Consider the following 5,087-nt stretch of genomic DNA (forward strand, 5'->3'; position numbering starts at 1 on the left):
AACCTGGGGCTGCTCTCTGACTTCCTCTTAGCAGACACCTTGGGGGTGCCCAAGGCACCAAATCCCCAAATCTTCCAATCACACCTGGTGACTGGTCTGCTCGAAGACACCACCTTTTTGAGGAAGGAGGACCCCCACCAAGCATCTCTGTGGTCCTGGCTCAGGTGGGTTGAGGGTGCCTTCCCCTCAGCAGCTGAGGCCTTCAGAGACCTGGGGGAGCCAGGGGTGGAAACATGCTTGATTCCGTTTGGATGAGAAGCCAAATGCAGGTAGGAAAGTAGAGGCTTTGCCTCGGCCTGGCCTATACCACACTTTCCTGCTAGAGGGAGCCTGCCCTGAGAACCTCAGCCTGTCAGTAGGAGCACAGGCCATGGTGGAGAGCAGGCGGTGTTCTCTGCTGCAGGGTTCCCCAGATCTCAGCAGAAGGGGAGCCAGCAGCTCCCCCAGAGCACCTGGGAGCCACAGATCATCTTTTTCCAGGAGCCACTTTGTTCCTATTCTGATTTGCCTTGGGGGCCACAACCAGCATGGTTTGGCTGACTCCAGGCTCTGCACTCAAGGATCACTCTGGCATGCTTGAGCTGCCAGAAAGGGTGCCAAGGGTTGAACCAGGTCAGCCACACACAAGGCAAGCACCTTACCCATCGTACTATAAATCTGACCACAGTTCCCATTTTATCCAATTCCCATTTTATCTTTTCATCAACAGTGTTGACTCAAAAGTAAACGTTTCTAGAAGCAACAAACCAAGTGCCTGAAGTATGGCCTCCTAATTCACCGCATTAGCCCCCAAGACCCTCTTGTTTTGAATCCATGGAGAGGCAGACCCTCCTCCTCACTGTGCTCCCCTTGTGGCCGAGAGCACAGGAACAGCCTCTGGGACTCAACGCCAAAGAAGCCCTAAACTAGGTTCCTATCAGCCAGAGCCAGGTCAGAACACGTTTTCCTTCCCAGGAAGCCCTCATAGATGGAGATGCTGAAGCCATCAGGCAGACCCCTGTTCCATCCATGAGATCTTTTTTAAAAAGTTAGATAGAGCTAATTAATATTGTAAAGAATCACTTCAATTGCTTTTCAAGCACTCTCAATTGCCTTAGAAGCAGCAATTGACACTCATTAGATATATGAGCAATGAATCAACTTTATCCCATTCATCAGGGCGTCCTGAGGCAGGGCCCTGTCAGCCGTTAATAATCTGGAGACCAGCACTGAGAGGTCCCTGAGGATTTGCTCCGTGCACCTCACTGCCCTCCTCACACATCTATCTTCCGAGGGAGACCTTCGTGAGCCACCCCCCATGTGCCTCCTCTCCTGTTCCCCAGAACACACCCCTGGAGCCCCTCACTGCTTGCAGGATGAGGGGTCTCACTCCCAAGTCCCTCCTGAGTCAGCCACACACACCACACTCATGCCGGAGACCCTCGAATGTCACTGATCCCTTATGTCACCCACTCAGGATGTCACCCATCTTGGACATCTAACTCTCAAAGTAAACTCTCTTGGGCAGATTATTTCTCCAGTGGTAGATCCTCGTTCCTGCTGAGGACTCTGGGCCTGCCTGCCACCACTCCCAGCAAACGGCGGGGAGCATGAAGAAGAAAGAGGGTAGGAACGAGGGGTCACACCATCAGCATAACTTTCCTAAACTGCTTCCCTTTAAGTGTAGCACCCCCATCTGCTTCCCTTGACCCAGTACTATCCCTCCCTCTTTCCTCCTTTCATTCCTTCTATCCCCCTTCCATCCATCCTTCCTTCCTTCCTTCTGTTTTCCCCTTCCCTCCCTTCATTTTCCCTTCCTTCCTCCTTCTTTCCCTTTCTTTCTCCTTCCTTCCTTCCTTCCTTCCTTCCTTCCTTCCTTCCTTCCTTCCTTCCTTCCTTCCTTCCTTCCTTCCTTCCTTCCTTCCTTCCTTCCTTCTTACTTTATCCCATTTCTTTCTCCCTTTAAAAAAATTATGAAACGTGGGGCTGGAGCAATAGCACAGCGGGTAGGGCGTTTGCCTTGCGCGCGGCCGACCCGGGTTCGATTCCTAGCATCCCCTATGGTCCCCTGAGCACCGCCAGGGGTAATTCCTGAGTACAGAGCCAGGAGTAACCCCTGTGCATCGCCAGGTGTGACCCAGAAAGATAAAAAAAATTATGAAATGTTTTGAGCGTATAAAGTTGGCAGAATAACTACAAACACTCTCAGGTGCTTAGCACCTGGATTGAAAGGACTCCAGTTTCTTGCCATTCTTGCCACCGTCACTCTTCTGTTTCAGATGAATGGATCCCTGTAGATCTGCCTAGAGCTCTTCTCCTTTCCCCCCTTCCTCCCTTTCTAGGAACTGCATTCTCCCACGGGCAGAATGCTTTTTGTGATCCTGTGACTGGCACACGCTGTTTTTCAAAGGGTCCTAGGGTTTACTTTTATAGGGTTTTCCTCAGTGGTGCTCTGAGGCTATTCTCCAAGGACACCTTGCTAGAGAAGCAGTCACCAGTGCTCACATGCCAGGTACACGTTTTCCCCTTTGAGGTCTCCCCTAGCCCCTGGACATGTTATTTCTGTCCTTCTCTTTCTCATGCTCCATCTCATTTTCATTCTCCTTTTTTGAAATTTAGGCCCTATAATTTATATTCCTGTCATCAATAGGATTTCAGGCACACAATGTCCCAACTCCAGTCCCACCACCAATGCCAGTGTCCTTCCACCCATGTCCCTGGATTCCCACCAACCCACAGTCTGCGTCCTTGACAGGTGCATTTTCAAGATTAACTGGGCCCCATACTTCCAGTGGTGTTGGATCTAGTGATTTTGGTGCACACAGCCACCTTGTCGCTACACTGTGGATGTGCTGAGGGCCTCTAACTCTTGTCTGTATGTCACTTCTCATCCATCTCTTCTTAGTCCCCTCCATTTTCCTCCTTCAGTAAAGTGAACATTTTAATCTTGTAATCTGGGGCCAAAAAATTCACACACACATGCACAACTTTGCTCACTACAGGCCTTAGTATGACAGTTAGGAGACAGAATCAACCCAGGGGTTCAACAGCAGAAAAGTGGATAAGGAGGGGGTGGGGTAAATAGACAACGGAGTACTATGCAGCCTTGAGGAAGGATGAAATCATTCAGTGCACTGCAACTTGGATGGGACTGGAGGGTACCATGTTGAGTGAAGTCAGGAGAACAACAAATGCCAGATGTCTTCATTCCTCTGTGGTATACAGATTAACAGGAAAAGAGAATGCAGGTACCAAAGGTGAGATGGGGAATGAGATGTGTCTTAGAGTATATGCAGCAGAAAGGACTAGGCTTGTACTGGAAGCATCCACATCCACAGAGTGCTCTCCTCTCGGGACCCCCTCTCCGCATTACTCTTCTTGTTTTAATTATGACATTTCTGGGTATTCACGACTGTGTCATTATTCTCCCTACTTTGTACCATTTATCAACCTGTCTCTCTGAAAAAGAAAAACATCATTACAATTAAAACATTGTTTAATTACAGTGGCTCTTAAACAAGCTTTGCAAGAGCAATGCCTGGCTGCCTGGGATGTGGCTCAGAGGCAGAGCATGTGTCTTGCAAGAAGGGCCAGGGTGCCACCATTGGCAACAGGAGACACACACGGACACACACACACACACATGCATGCACTCACATGCATTCAAATTCAGTAAATATGTTGAAGAGCCTCATTTGATTCTCCATGCTGCTTAATTTGTTACCCCCCGCCTCCATTGCACTCTTTCTCACTGCTGCATGACTGTGAATGTACTTGGGTCTGTCTTACTTTCCAGTTCCCAAATTCTCCCTTCAGCTCTTTGGTTTTCAAATTTTATTTTTTCCATGATGAATTTGTCACAGACATTCAATATCCCAACACCAGTCCCACCACCACTGTCACCTTCCCTTCATAATTGTCTCCATTTGCTCAAGCCCCACTTAAACCTGATCCTGTAGCAGGCCCACAACAATTTATTTTATATTGCTTCTTACTACTAAATAGCTGATTGAATGGTAAAAAAAATACTTCAGTAAAAGGAAATTCATGAAAATTGCTGTATTTCACCATGAGGATATTGAGTCCTTGCAAGAGGGTTTACTAAGTATTGTTGCTGGTTAAACCTCCTGTGTGTTGATGTTTTTTGTTAGTCAAGTTTAGATGTCTTATACATTACTTTCTCATCCAATCTGATGTGCTTTTACTGGGACGTTAGTATTGTGGAGTTTGAAGATGTCACACCAGAAAATCCAGAATATTTAATTGGGCAGTCCTGGTCTGCATATGGAGGCAGCTTTGGGGGTATGGGTGCCACTTCTGGGGTTCTGGTAGGGTGGGAACTTGGCCCCACCCTCTCCAAGACTACCCCGGAGGTCTCAGCTGGGACCAGGCACACAAGAAACTGGGGCCTGTGGGGGGCTGCGCTAGTTTATCTCTTGTGATCTAATGATCAGTCGCTGGAGCAGGCCTGCTCCCCTCAAGTCTAACCACTACTAGTAGTCTAACTAGTCACTACTGTCACTGTCCATTGATTTTTTAATCTGCAATATTTTTCACTTCCAGATCTAGCTCTTGTGAAAATCTGCCTTTTCTTTTTTGATATCTTATTTACAATTCTTCCTGCACATTTTTTTATCTTCGTGCCTCAATCTTATTGATTTTTAAAATTTTATTTTTATAAAATTGTTCACAATAAGTTATTACATTCACTATCTCAACACCAATCCCACCACCACCATTACACCTTCCCACCACCATTATTTCACATTTTCCCACCACCACTCAAAGGCAGAGGCTAAATAATTTATTTTGTATTGTTTGTTATGAATATTCCACTAAAAATGATACAAAAAGATTTCCTTTGAGAAGTGTGAAAGTTGTTGTATCTCACCTTGGAGCCACTAAGCCCCTGTATAAGACATCATTTACATGTTACAGGTTGAGCCTTGTGTGCTAAGGTTCAATATACATTTGATCAAGATTGGTTGCCTCCTACTTTACACCCCATTAAATGTGGTGTGGTACTCTTGGCACATCAGTGGCATAAAGTATGAGATATCGCTCCAGGAATTCTAAAATTTTAAATAGGGTGCTAGAGCTGGAAGGCA

This window comes from Sorex araneus, chromosome 10 (genome assembly GCF_027595985.1).
Source record: "Sorex araneus isolate mSorAra2 chromosome 10, mSorAra2.pri, whole genome shotgun sequence".
NCBI classification, from domain to species: domain Eukaryota; kingdom Metazoa; phylum Chordata; class Mammalia; order Eulipotyphla; family Soricidae; genus Sorex; species Sorex araneus.